General features: G+C 44.4%; 1 long non-coding RNA gene across 3 annotated transcripts; it reads right to left on the bottom strand.

Moving 5' to 3' along the window:
* Positions 1 to 402: 402 nt before the first annotated feature.
* LOC309376253 lies at positions 403 to 12,887 on the bottom strand. Of its 3 annotated transcripts, none has more exons than XR_014171115.1 (6): positions 12,385 to 12,887; positions 10,690 to 10,748; positions 8,165 to 8,257; positions 4,040 to 4,432; positions 3,244 to 3,485; positions 403 to 739 (listed from the first exon to the last, which is right to left on the bottom strand). It is a non-coding gene; the product is annotated as an uncharacterized lncRNA (long non-coding RNA). The 3 variants fall into 3 exon arrangements; XR_014171116.1 differs by having other exon boundaries at positions 403 to 681; XR_014171117.1 differs by having other exon boundaries at positions 3,244 to 3,478.
* Between the last annotated feature and the right edge of the window lie 1,374 nt (positions 12,888 to 14,261).

The following is a 14,261-nucleotide window of genomic DNA, read 5'->3' as shown; positions in this document are numbered from 1 at the left end:
GACCCGGAAACTGTATGCCAGCTCCCTCGGCCAATAAAGTGAGATGAGCGCCGCAACCCCAGAGTCGGCCACGGCTGGACCCAATGGTCAGGGGTCCCTTTACCTTCAATCTATTATTTAACTGATTTTTAGTACAGTGGTACCTTGGTTTATGAACTTAATCCGTTCCGGAAGTCCATTCTTAAACTGAAACTGTTCTTAAACCGAGGTGCGCTTTCCCTAATGAGGCCTCCCGCCACCGGTGTCCTGCCACCGTTCAGATTCCATTCTGAGACTGAGGTAAAGTTCTCAAGCTGGCACACTATTTTCGGTTTTGCGGAGTTTGTAAACCGAATCATTCTTAAACAGAACTGTTCTTAAACCATATGGCATCCATTCCTTGCACTGCCGCTTTAACATCTCTTCATGTAACAAATAAGTTTTTTTTAATGTGTCTTATCGATTAAGCCATAGAGGTAAGTGGGTACACAAACCTACTGCCTTGGGTGGAGATACACAAGAGTCAAAGTGGGTGGAAGAGTTCATCCAGAACTTGCAGGGTTGCTGCTTTGGCCCATTCAGAGATTGCAAAACCCACTTACAGTTTGTCTAGTCATGGATGTGGAACTTGTCACTTCCATGCTCCTGTCAGCCCCAGCCAGCAGTGCCAGTAGTCGGGGATAATTTGTAGTCCAACAGCATCTGGAAAATGACAGGTTCCTCACTCCTGTAGATGCTAACATTTGGAAAATTCCAAAATCTGCTTTAGGGGGGAACTTTTATTAGCCCAAACAAAATGTTATGAAATAGTGTGCAGAACTCTCATAGACACAACTGGAAATCTGCAAAGCATCAAACAGAGACTGTGACAAAATGCTGGCTCTGGTCTCTTGGAGACAAATGATGGGATATAAATAAGCAAATAAATAAAATGGCTCCAACAATAATCAACATTTTTTTCTTACTCCTTCCTGCCCGCATTTTGCTTACCATGTGGCCTGATAAAGATTTCTGGATAACTTTGACACTTAACACTTACTATGAATTTAATCACCTGTTAAGATACCGTAACTAAATTTTGCACTCGACTAAGGAGCTAGTTTTCACCTGTGTTTGGACACAATTTATCAATATAACAAACTGAATCTCTCAAAACTACATTGATCTTAATCAAATATTGCATGATGGTTCCTGAGATCAAGGAGCAGGTTTCCTCCATATGTTTGCAAACAACTGGACAACATTTCAAACCTTTCAATACTGCACTGATTTTAACCACTGATTTCAAAACTGCACTGATTTTGGGGTTTCTTAGAATTCCTGAACATAAGAAGAAAGCCCTGTCAGATCAGGTTAAAGGACCATCTAGTCTGGCAACCTGTTCTCACAGTGGGCAACCGGATCCTGTGGGAAGCCAACAAGAGATCATGTGGGTGACAGCACTTTCCCCAGCATTTGTACTGCTTCCATCACAGGAGAGACCACCTAGCTATCATGGCTGGCTGCGAAGCACAAAGATGCTAGAGTTATGATGTGGCAGAATGGACTGTAGCACTCTAGGCTGCTGCTGCCAGATCACATTTTTAATGCTCGCCAGCGTGGAAAATTCCCTCCAAGTAGAAACTATCATAACAGGGATGGTCTGGGACAGAACAGTAATTGCTTAGCTCCTCCCAAAAAAACTTGCAGGTATCTTTTTTAAACATAGGGAGGCACTGAGAATGTGAGCCACTCTCAACGGTCTGAACTAATCCATCCTACCACTTATATAACAACAACAACAACAACAACAATTTATTATTTATACCCCGCCCATCTGGCTGAGTTTCCCCAGCCACTCTGGGTGGCTCCCAATCGATTGTTAAAAACAATACAGCATTAAATATTAAAAACTTCCCTAAACAGGGCTGCCTTCAGATGTCTTTGAAAAATAGGACAGCTGCTTATTTCCTTGACATCTCATGGGAGGGCGTTCCACAGGGTGGGTGCCACTACCGAGAAGGCCCTCTGTCTGGTTCCCTGTAACTTCACTTCTCGCAATGAAGGAACCGCCAGAAGGGCCTCCGCGCTGGATCTCAGTGTCCAGGCTGAACAATAGGGGTGGAGGCACTCCTTCAGGTATACAGGACTGAGACCGTTTAGAGCTTTAAAGGTCAGCACCAACACTTTCAATTTTGCTCGGAAACGTACTGGAAATCAATGCAGATCTTTCAGGACCAGTGTTATACTGTATGGTCCCGGCAGCCACTCCCAGTCACCAGTCTAGCTGCCACAATCTGGATTAATTGTAGTTTCCGGGTCACCTTCAAAGGTAGCCCCACGTAGAGTACATTGCAGTAGTCCAAGTGGGAGATAACTAAAGCAAGCACCACTCTGGTGAGACAGTCTGCAGGCAGGTAGGGTCTCAGCCTGCGCACTAGATGGAGCTGATAAACAGCTGCCCTGGACACAGAATTAATCTGCGCCTCCATGAACAGCTGCGAGTCCAGAATGACTCCCAGGCTGCGCACCTGGTCCTTAAGGGGCACAGTTACCCCATTCAGGACCAGGGAGTCCCCCACACCCACTGCCCCCTGTCCCCCCAAAACAGTACTTCTGTCTTGTCAGGATTCAACCTCAATCTGTTAGCTGCCATCCATCCTCCAACCGCCTCCAAGCACTTACACAGGACATTCACCACCTTCACTGGTTCTACTGTGTGTGTAGAGCAAGCCTGATCCCCCCATTTTAAACAGGGAACTATTACAGAATGTCTTGACCAAGGCCACATAGATTTTGAGCCAGTGGCAGCGCTGAGACAGAAACTGCATCCAAATACATCTTTCTGTTTGCTGGACTACTCTGGCTGAAATGCCTAGATTTTAATATGTTGTACATTGCCCTGGGATTGTTGGATAAAGAGTGGTATATAAATAGAAGAAGAAGAAGAAGAAAGAAGGAGAAGAAGAAGAAGATATGTTGCATACAACCACATTACAAGTGAGCATTTGGCATGTACTAAATAAGCATGGGGCCACTTTGTCTTTTTAGACCTTGCCTCTGACTAGCTTAATTTTCTTTAAAATTAAATGTGCCAATGAAGTAAACACTGCAGCGAGGATGATAGGATGCTCCTAAAAGGATGCTCAGGCATCATTCAGGAATTAATCTCTTAAAATTACTTTATTTTCCTGATGCTAATGCGTGGAATGCTATTATGTGTAATTACTGTGCCCATAATCTCTCTTTGTCACCTTCTCCCTTCCTCTTGCATACTCTTCCTACCTGCCCATTTCTTAGACACCAGGATAACGTTGGCTTGGGGAGTCACTGGGTGGTTGAGAAAGAGCCTTGGGTTCCTGCACGGGAATGGGTGTGCTTTCAGGCTGAAGCAAGGAAGCTAGTGGCTAGCTTGGAGGGTGTGTGACTTAAGGTTCCCAGAAAAATGATTTCCTTGCTGGGTTAGTTGGGGAATAACCTGTGCCGAGCCACACAACACCCTGCCTCTGTTTGCTGCAGTCTGTGGGCTCAAGAGACAATTAGAGGGGAGTGAGACACAACAGCAATAGCACTCCCCTATTTGTGAGCTTCAGCTACCAGTATTCAGACTCATGCTGCCTCTGATTCTGGATGTAGTATTACAGAGCTTCCAGGCCTTTGTACTCTTGAGATTTGGCTGTCTCTTAACTCAGGGATGGGGAAACCCGTGGCCTTCCAGATATTGTGGGACAACCACTCCCACCTCCCCTGGCTGTTGGCCATGCTGTCTGGGATTGATGGGAGTTGGGTCCAAAAGTATCTGATGTTCACAGGCATACCCTCCAACACTTAGAAGCCAAAATCCAGGACGCCAGATTCAACTTTATTATCGCAAGAGTTTGGGGTGCTGTGATCTCATGCTCATTTCACTTTTTTTCGAGTGGAAATTGAGCGAGGTCACAGCAAGCAAAACGGCCACCATTCTCCCATGATTTTAAAAAAATAGGATTTCTCTTTCTTCTGGGACACTTGTGGGTATACACAGGTCCCTCATCACTGCCTCAGTTAATATGAAATAGGGTGTAATCCTAAAGATATATACCTGGATATAAGCTCCATTGAACTCGATGGTGCTTGCTTCTGAGTACACACATGGAAGACTGTACTGTAAATCCAATTAAGTAAAACACAGCTCATTAGATTGTTTCCTTTAGGGCAAGTCTGCAATTCATCTTTTAAAATTGACTTAGGAGTTCAAACATCAGACACACCCACTTGATGCATTCTTCAATGGAAACATAAATCATGCTAATAAAATTCCAAACAGTTCTTATAATCTTAGAATCATCCATTGTCTTTAAGCAAATTACCTTTCCTGAGGTGCATCGCAATTGCTTGCAAATTTGGCCCAGTCGGATTTGAATACTGTTATGTGCTCTCCCCACTTTCCTGAGATGTGATACGTTCTGAGAAAACACTACTTGGGTTTGGCTTCCTATGGAGGAGAGACAAGTGGAGATGGATGCTGTTTTTGTAATATTTGATTCATTTAGAAATCTACAGTAGCAACTACTACAATGAATGAGAGAGCCTCGTCTGGCTGGAGAAGTAGGGGAGAGCTTATGAAGGTTTTGAATAGGGTGGCCAGGTGACAAAGAGGGCATGTTCACTAGTCATGTAGAAGAGAGAATTCCAGCAGGTATATAGTGCATGACAAGCTGCACTGGATGAAATTATCTCTTCTATGCGACAATTAAAGGTGCAGGAGCCCCATCCATATCACTATTAAAGGTGAAGGAGCCCTGTTCATTTTTTGGCATCTGTCCACTCTAGCTTTGACTGTTTGGCCAGCGAAGGAGAATGCTTTACAAGTGACTGGGAGAACTGATCCTGATGGATACTAGCATGGCTTGCTTATTTGCAAATTAACAATCCAGTACAGTGGTACCTCAGGTTAAGTACTTAATTCATTCCGGAGGTCCGTTCTTAACCTGAAACTGTTCTTAACCTGAAGCACCACTTTAGCTAATGGGGCCTCCTGCAGCTGCCATGCTGCCAGAGCATGATTTCTGTTCTCATCCTGAAGCAAAGTTCTTAACCTGAGGTACTATTTATGGGTTAGCGGAATCTGTAACCTGAAGCGTATGTAACCCTAGGTACCACTGTACAACCGCATTTAACTTGTGCATTTTCAAATTACCTGGTTGGAGGCTGGTGGGTTGAAATCAAACAATTTAAATGCTGGAAGGTGGAGAGCTTAAAAGCTCTTTTGGCACTGGGTTTTCCCAGTGCGGAAGGAGCTTTTAAGCTCTCTGCCTTGCTTGCCAGACTCTGGGATGCTCTTGCAGGAACTTGCATGACTCTGCAAGATCTCGTGGGAGCATCCCAGAACCTTACAAACAAAGCAGAAACCTTAAAAAACTCTTTTTCTTGTTTGCGGGGTGTGCGTGTGGGTGCAAGGCCCTCTTAGCACACCAACTCTGGGAAAATAAGGCTGCTTACTTGGGAGGAGGGCTGTCATTACACCAATCAGGCCATTGTTCTGTCTAGCATAGTATTGTGTGCTCTCATTGGTATGACTGTCCCAGGTAGACTTTCCAACCCTTGTTACAGAGATCTATCAGGTGGAGTTGTCAGGAATTGAAACTTCTGAGTACAGTGGTACCTCGCAAGACGAATGCCTCGTAAGACGAAAAACTCGCAAGACGAAAGAGTTTTTCGTTTTTTGAGTTGCTTCGCAAGACGAATTTCCCTATGGGCTTGCTTCGCAAGACGATTGATTTTCAATGCATTCCTATGGGAATCCGTGCTTCGCCAGACGAAAAATTCGCCAGACGAAAAAACTCGCAGAACGAATTAATTTCGTCTTGCGAGGTACCACTGTACGAGACATAGGTTTTACGACAGTGGTGGGGAACATCCAGCCCCCCCAAGGCAAATTAAGTCCGGCAGGTATCCTAATTAGGCTCACCAGGCAGTTTTCTCCAAACTGTGCCAGCCTGCCCACATACCTGCCATTACCAGGTATGTGTGACACCAGGTGTGGGGCAGGTGAAGACACAACTGCAAAGGAGGTGGCTCTGCTGGAATCATCTGCTTCTGAAGCATGGGCAAGAGAAATGTAAAGGGAAAGACTTCCTTTGCTCTTGAAGTTTGATAACAAACATGAGGTTTGCAGCACCTGCCGCCTATCAGCGGCACATGTTGATTTCAAACTCCAAGGGCAAAGGAAGGGTTTTTTCAAGCTGGTCTGCAAAGGAAAACACTTCACCTGACGTCAGTGCAACATCCAGTGACTGACAGGTAAAGAGCCCCGCCTCCTGCCAAATTGACCCACAGCTGTTGGGCGATATGTCGCTGGACCCAGTTCCTTATCTCTGCTTTACGAATAAGCTGTGTGTGCTCCACTCAGGAGATTAGAGGGTGTTGCAAGTGCAGTGACTGAGGTGTGCCCAGTCAGAGATGAGGATGTGTGTGGAGTGTATTATATGCAGGTGATTCAGTCTGTAACACCTGCATATATTATATAACCAGGGCCACCTGCTGTTCATAGGACTTCACAATAAGGAAGTGCATACCCTCAAGGATTTTTCCGATGAAAATAGGAATGTCCTAAGGAAAAGCTGTGGGTTAAACCACAGAGCCTAGGACTTGCCAATCAGAAGGTCGGTAGTTCGAATCCCCGCAACGGGGTGAGCTCCCGTTGCTCGGTCCCTGCTCCTGCCAACTTAGCAGTTCGAAAGCACGTCAAAGTGCAAGTAGATAAATAGGTACCGCTCTGGCGGGAAGATAAACGGCGTTTCCGTGCGCTGCTCTGGTTCGCCAGAAGCGGCTTAGTCATGCTGGCCACATGACCCGGAAGCTGTACGCCGGCTCCCTCGGCCAATAAAGCGAGATGAGCACCGCAACCCCAGAGTTGGCCACGACTGGACCTACTGGTCAGGGGTCCCTTTACCTTTACCTTTAAGGAAAAGCAGGACATTCCAGCATCAAACCAGAAACCAGGACAAGCTTCTCTAAATCAGGGAAATTCCTGGAAAATAGGGACACTTGAGAGGGTCAGAAAGTGCTGATGTTCACTTTGTGTTTGCTTGATGTAATTTATAGGAAAGCTTCCCTGACCAAAGGAATTCAAGCACCCAGAACTATTTCCCCCTACTAGACTAGACATTACATAGGAGATGTATTCATCAAACTCCAGTCGTTTGCTTTTTTTAAAAAAATAACTGAATAACAACCTTGGCGTTTGCAGCATAGGTTGGAGCGACTGCTTAGCAATTTTCCTTTCTGGCATTTTTTCACTCAGAACCTGCTGCCTCACATTTTAAAGATACAGAATAAACCTTATTTCACCACCACTCCCCAGCTGCTGAGAGAAAAGTAGTGTAGGAAAGAATTATTGTGCATGAACAAATGGTGGAAATGGTTGAGCAGCCCCTCACCTTTCATTTTCACTGCTCCTGAATGCAGCCTCCGAGGTTCCTATTCATAAAATGAATTTTCAGAACAGATTCATGTGTCTCCAAGTGTAATGGCTAGTTGATTCACTCAAGGAGCTTCTAGAGCATCACTATTTTTTGGTGGTATTCAATCACATCCTGGTGAACTCAGGCTAGACAATTAAAGCTGATAATTGGGGCTGTTCCAAAAGATTGGACTTTTTCTGCTAAGAAAAGTGATTGGAAAATGGCACTGGAATGTGTGAGACAATGCTTGGTGCGACATTGTCTAACCTCCCCGCAAACAAATCAGCATAAATGCTTGTGAAATAGCTGGCGTCATCTAATCTCTCCACAAAGAGTAAACAGGAGTGTGTTCACAGGACAGCAGAGAGGCCTGGACACTGTAGTGTGCCCTTGCGTGGCACAATCTCATGCTTTGTGCTTGACTTGTTGTGGCACACTTGGCACAGACTTTGGCCACCACTGAGCATAGGGCTTGTTCAATGGCAGATTTCCTAATGGATTCTCATGTGACCTGCTCTGGCCTGTGAAATTAAAAATGGTTTTTTGCTGTGTGTTTAATTGTCTTGTAGTACACCCCTGACTTGGCTGGTGCTCAGTAGTGGCGCTAGTGCACAGGCTAAATCACTGCTTGACCTTCTCATGACCCTGTCAGTTCAAATCCCACTTTGAGCTCCAGTCCTGATAATTGACGAAAACGGCAGATAAAGGACTAGTGTAGCTGACGATTCATGAATGGAATAAAATACTTAAATAAAACTCACTTAATTAGAAATATTTGTCAATTTCTTAATCGCAAAGCTCTCTGAGCAGCATACATGATGGAATTGTTGACAGAACATGGCTAAAATCCACGGCTGTTAAAAGAAACAAACCCAAATAAACACAAACTATTAATCAATAAAACACAGATAAAAATGAGTAGAACTTCAAATAAAACAAAACAAATATAGATAACTGAATTTTATGTGTGGGCAGGCTTGCTGAAAAAAACAAAACGGTTTCTGCAGTCGTCTAAAGTTATAGAGTAAAGGTACCTGCCTAAGGCAAGGAATTCGAAAAAGGCTAACAGATGCAACAAACTCTGATACAGAATGATGAAATGCATACCTTGACTAAACTAATAAAAACACGTGACAAAGGGAAAGGGGAAGTGTTTCCAGGGAGAAAAGGCATTACAAGGATTGCAGACAATGCTAGTCATGGAAATGTTTTGTTGGTTCTTGGCTCCGAGTAGGAGTGTGACAAATATCTTATTAATGCTAATCATTCATAGTCCTGACAATGCTTTGTTTATTTAGCAAAAATGATATCCTGCCTTTCAGAGAGAGAGAAATCCTCTTAAGACAACAAACAAATATATATAAACTAAGGAAGCCTCCAGACTATCACTATTTTGCAGGAGGGAATCAAGCACATATTGGAAATTTAGGTTTGCAAAATTAAAAAGGATTGAAGTGCTCTGTCAATCTAGTGCAATGGAAGAACTTTATGTTATTATTTATTAAATTTGTATACAGTGGTACCTTGGTTTACAAACATATTCTGTTCCGGAAGTCCGTTCTTAAACCAAAGCGTTCTTAAACCAAGGTGTGGTTTCCCATAGCAGTGGGGGACTCAAATTACAAATGGAACACACTCAACAGGAAGCGAAACATGTTCTTATTCCAAGGCAAAGTTCCCAAACCAAAACACCTACTTCCGGGTTTGCAGTGCTCTTAATCCAAGTTGTTCATAAACTAAGCTGTTCTTAAACCAAGGTACCACTGTACTGCCCTTCACCTGAAGATCACAGGGCAGTTCACAATGCAAATGCCTGGTTGAAGAGAAACGTTTTTGCCGGCGCCTAAAGATGCGTAATGAAGGTGCCAGGCAAACATCCCTTGGTAAAGCATTCCACAAACAAGGAGCCACCACAGACAAGGCCCATTCTTGTGCTGCCACCCTCTGCACCTCTCTGAACGGGGCACACCAAGAAGGGGCTCAGATGATGATCTCATGGTCCAGGTTGGATCATATGGAGAGAGGTGGTCCTTAAGGAATTGCAGTCCTGAGCCGTTTAAGGCTTTATAGGTCAAAACAAGCACTTTGAATTGTGCCCAGAAACTATTTGGCAGCCAGTGCTGTCAGGCCAGGATCGGTGTCATATGCCCAAACTATCTTGTCCTGGTAAACCACCTGGCTCACTTCTTCAGAGAGAGTGTAACCCCCTCAAGAGCGGGCAACCTTTCATCCATCCGGTCTAGGGAACCACCCGCTAAGAGTGCCTCAGTTTTATCTGGATTGAGCTTCAGTTTCTTGGCTCTCATCCAGTCTGAGGCAAGACATCAATCCAGTACTGCCCCACTTGTGGATTTAAAGGAGAAGTAGAGCTGTGTGTCATCACCGTATTGCTGACAACATACTCTGGATAACCCCACTCAGCAATTTCATGTAGATGTTAAACAGTATAGGAGATAAAACTGAATGCTGAGGAACCCCACACTGAAGGACCCAAGAGCACTTCTGAAGCATCAGCTTCTTGGAATGGCCATCCAAGTAGGACCAGAGCCACCGCAAAGCTCACCCCCAACTCAGACAGCTGCTCCAGAGGGTACCATGGTTGATGGGATCAAAAGCTGCTGAGAAATTGAAGAAATGGAATGGAAGAAATGGTGGAATGCTCTGTCCCATGAGACCAGGGCCCTGCAGGATTTAACTTCCTTCCACAGGGCCTGTAAGACAGAGCTATTCCGCCTGGCTTTCAATTTGAACTTAGCCTGATCTTTTATTCCCTCCCACTCCCCTTTTTATGAAGATTATCCGCTCTGGGATCCCACAGCTAATTCTCCCCTGGTCTCCTTGCTGGCCCAAATAGGACTAATTTAGCCAGCTAGCCCTGGTGATCATCCAATGTTTATTAGATGGATTTCCCCCCAAAATTGATTTTTGAATTCTGAATTTATTGTTATTCACATTTTATACTGTATTTTATGCTGTTTTTTGTTGCATCAATTAAGTGTTTTAAATTTGTTGTTAGCTGCCCTGAGCCCAGTTTTCTGAACCGGGAAGGGTAGAGTATAAATATATTCTTTTTTAAAAAAATTAACAGTGGCACATTCCCCCCGTTTCTCTCCCAAAAGAGCTCATTATACAGGCTGACAAAAGCAGTTTCTGTGCCGAAACCCGGCGCAAACCCCAATTGAAATGGATCTAGAAAATCTGTTTCCTCCAAGAGTGCCTAGACTTGGTCCACGACTACCTGTTCAAGGAACACAACAGGAATGGACACCCCTTGAGATTCATCTACCGTTAATAGCGGAGTCAAGATCCCGGTCACAAGCTTCATTCAGCTGGTCCACAGCATACCTGTAAAAAAAACGCAATTAATATTCATGCACTATCTAGTACAGCAGTTGCTACAACAGGCCGGGAAGTCATTTAGTGATCTGCTAAGATGCTTAGCAACTTTCAAGTGGTTTATGAGGAGGGAAAGTTTGGGAATCACTGTGTTTAAAAAAGATAAATCACCACATCAGTGCAGAATAGATAGACAGCAACAGTTTTATATTTTTTTAAAAGTCACAGCACTATTGTGCATGCTTCTTTCATGTGGCGAAGGCTTATTAACTGGTTGCCTACCTCACTAGACTGGAATATGTACATTGTTAATTAATGTGGGTGGTATGAGTTGAAATTTAAGCCGCTCCAGCCTACCACAACTGCTTTGTATTTCTTCCCAAGAGATGCTGGCCCAGGAAAAGTGATTGCTTTAACCCACATGGTGACACTCTGCATATCATTGTGATGATGCTCTCACAGGCCCGCCAGTTCAGAATAAAAACAAACCTATCTGCTTGGAATTCAAAGGAAGTCAAAGCAGCAGTGGAATCCTTAAGGGGGTGGAGAACTGGAGAGGAACTGCATCCCTAAGATGTAAACAACAAACAGCCTTACGGTGTTGCAAAGACTAACCTGGATGGATTGTGGCATAGTAAGGAGATCCTCTCGTGCTGTAAGATGTGCCGAGAAAGCTCTCCTTTGCATTCCGCTGTGTGGGGTAGTCTCATTATGTGATGAAGCAAGAAAGAGCCCTCTCCGTAGTGGTGCTTTGCTGACACTTTCCATCATTTTGGTGCCAGGTTTTATTTATTCATTTATTTAATGCATGTACAGTGGTACCGCGGGTTACATATGCTTCAGGTTACATACGCTTCAGGTTACAGACTCCGCTAACCCAGAAATAGTACCTCGGGTTAAGAACTTTGCTTCAGGATGAGAACAGAAATCGGGCTCCGGTGGCACGGCGGCAGCAGGAGGCCCCATTACCTAAAGTGGTGGTTCAGGTTAAGAACAATTTCAGGTTAAGAACGGACCTCTGGAACGAATTAAATACTTAACCTGAGGTACCACTGTATTTTTGTTTTATGTGACTGCATTCTGTATTTTGCACCCCCTCCTGGCATCCGCTGGGCTATAAATATTCCTCATAAGTAAATAATTCATTGAATAAAACTGTTAGTCACTGAGGTGCCACAAAGATCCTTGATTTTTTTTGTTGCAACTGACGAATGGAGCTGCCTCTCTGGAATCCATCCCAAAAGTAGTTTGTGACAGAGATTTAGTCGCTCATCTATGAACATAAGCCACTTACACTTCTAGCAGTCAGCCCAAGTCATCGTGAGCACTTCTAATGCTGCAACCAGAATATGATAAATATTTACAGCAAACATTTGTTTCAGTGCCCTGACTGTTAAAGTGGTATTAGTGCTTTACATTTATAGTGTGGATGTGATCAAAGCCAGCTTCTGGATACAGGCAGCAGATGGTTTGGATGAGGAAAGATCTTGCACTGCCCAGATAACCAGCAGAAAAGGAGGAGCCTGGTCCCTAATAAGTATTTCCTGTGCACAGAGTAAGATCTGCTCAGTCACCCACTGCCAAATGATTATTGCCAGGTAGGCTGTCATTAACTATAGCATAGTCAGGCTGCGGACACACTAACCTGTTTGGAGCACAAAAATATAGTTCATCTCAGTCCGGAACTGTTCATGCTCATCTTCAACATGCTGATTTCAATCAAAATTGATTCTAGATCCTGCTGTGCACAAGGGTGGGGTGTGATTAGTTGAAACACATTATAAACTCCTCCCCTTGTGATAGGATTAACCACTCCTCTTCCTCCCTGCACATGGCCCAGGTGAATGATGGAGGAAACGGTGACTGCAATCTTGGTTATTAGTCCACCCACAACGGAATTAGGCAGGTGTGGTTACACCCCCCTCCTCAGTTGCTGGAACCATCTACAAACGGACACAATTTCCTACTCTACAATTGTATGATTATATGACACTGCAGGGTAATGCAGAACCAACCTTCTTTATTTTCGGATTGAAACCAGTTTCTCAAGTAGTTTTCAGCAAGGCAAGGAGAAATGCAACACATCTAGATTGTGTGTGGACTATGTAGAAAAAGCAACTAATTACAGCAGAACAGAATGTTTGCAAAACTAACTTATTTGTCATGCTCTTGATAAAGTAGACATTTGGCCGCCATAGCGAAGCCCATCGCCCTATTGAGCCAGTGTGGTGTAGTGGTTAAGAGCGGTAGACTCATAATCTGGGGAACCGGGTTCGCGTCTCCGCTCCTCCACATACAGCTGCTGGGTGACCTTGGGCTAGTCACACTTCTTTGAAGTGTCTCAGCACCACTCACCTCACAGAGTGTTTGTTGTGGGGGAGGAAGGGAAAGGAGAATGTTAGCCGCTTTGAGACTCCTTTGGGTAGTGATAAAGCGGGATATAAAATCCAAACTCTTCTTCTTCTCTTCTATTGGACGTCAGCAAAAAAAGCTCTATAGCACAGGCTTCCATCTTGCAAAGTCGATAACTATGGCATTTCAGAACATTCCCATCTTGGTCAGCAAACAGTTGCTCTCAGAGCTCATTGAGGCCAAACTCTAATAAACACATGCATTGCTATTTTTCTAGAAAAAGATGTGCCGGAACTCACCATGAATGCCTCCCTTGTTCTCTTACAATGGCAATGGCATCCACCTGAAAGGTGCCAGAACTGAGTTCTGGTAAAGGGGAAACAGGACCTGCCTGCTCATGAGGAGGAATTTCTGGCTGCCAACTTGGGGGGGTTGGGCCAGCTGGTTCTGAAGAAGGTTCAGGTGCTTGGGGTAGGACTTTGATTTGCAGTTTGGATCGGGGGATGAAGTGGACCAGACCAAGAGGAAAAAAAAAAAGTTTTACAGGATCCCCAGTGTGCCAGTGAGAAAGCAAATTGGATTGTGGAGTTTTGTCTTGAAGCAGCTGCAGAGACCGATCCACAACTTGGGTGGCTCCAAAATGATTAAACCTGTGATTTTTCCTGAAGTAGCTGCTTAATCTGCAGGAATGGAGAAGTCTGTGAAAATCCCAAGATGAAAACAACATAGGCCGCTGCCTAATGTGTGTGTGTGTTGTGTTTGTATTTTTTTGTGGGGAGGCTGTTTACTTTTGCTACAGGGATTTTTCCTGCAAGTTTTAGCAATGGTTTAAAAATGCTGTTGATCTGTGCTTTTTGCAGGTTGTTAAGTGGTGAGAACTGTTTAATGGTTTTAAGAACATGGTGTGTGTGTGTGTTTGAAAGACACCTTGTGCTGCAGTCGCCCAAGGGAAAAAGAAATGATTGTGATGATTGTTTGGGTAACTGTGTGTTTGTTTGAAAGCCATGTGTGTGCTACAAGGGCACTGTTACGAAAAAAATCTAGGTGTGAGGCTGCTCAGTCACCCAGCTCGTCGGGCAGAGCCCGCGGGTCCCTGCGGAATAAAGGAAGGATTCCAGCCACCAACTGGAGCAAATAGCTGTTGACCAAAGTTTATTGCGCAATAGGTTC

The sequence above is a fragment of the Podarcis melisellensis genome (genome assembly GCF_964234715.1).
Source record: "Podarcis melisellensis genome assembly, chromosome: 8".
NCBI classification, from domain to species: domain Eukaryota; kingdom Metazoa; phylum Chordata; class Lepidosauria; order Squamata; family Lacertidae; genus Podarcis; species Podarcis melisellensis.
Note: the sequence above shows the minus strand (reverse complement) of the source record. Positions and strands in the feature narration are given on the sequence as shown.